The sequence below is a fragment of the Mycetomoellerius zeteki genome, unplaced genomic scaffold (genome assembly GCF_001594055.1).
Source record: "Mycetomoellerius zeteki isolate Tzet28-1 unplaced genomic scaffold, Tzet1.0 scaffold228, whole genome shotgun sequence".
NCBI lineage: Eukaryota > Metazoa > Arthropoda > Insecta > Hymenoptera > Formicidae > Mycetomoellerius > Mycetomoellerius zeteki.
This window is the reverse complement of record NW_017257203.1, coordinates 1,731,699-1,731,929: the sequence shown is the minus strand read 5'-3', so window position 1 is coordinate 1,731,929 and position 231 is coordinate 1,731,699. Positions and strand designations below refer to the sequence as shown.

The window sequence follows — 231 nt, the reverse complement described above, 5'->3', positions numbered from 1 at the left end:
CTCTTGCGTCATTCTTGGAGAGGTCGAGTCGCGCAATCCTGCGACTCTAGCCGAGAGTCACTCTCGCCGTTCGCGTACGTGTTCGCACATTTCGATTTCTATTTATACATACCTTCCTGTCACACTCGTGGGACGCCCAGAGGTGATCACGTTCGTGGCGTAGAAAGTCCGCGTGGCGAGTACGTCGTACCGAAGCGGACCGGAGGGCAGCTGGCATTTGTCGGATCGGAA

General features: G+C 56.3%; 1 protein-coding gene across 1 annotated transcript in view; it reads right to left on the bottom strand.

Annotated features, from left to right (window-relative positions):
- LOC108723211 (transcription initiation factor TFIID subunit 1-like) overlaps positions 1–225 on the bottom strand; it is a 22,497-nt gene extending 22,272 nt beyond the window's left edge. The window contains exon 1 of the mRNA XM_018448772.1: positions 113–225. The gene's annotated coding sequence lies outside the window, so the exon portion shown is untranslated. The remainder of the gene's footprint in view (positions 1–112) is intronic.
- Positions 226–231: the final 6 nt, after the last annotated feature.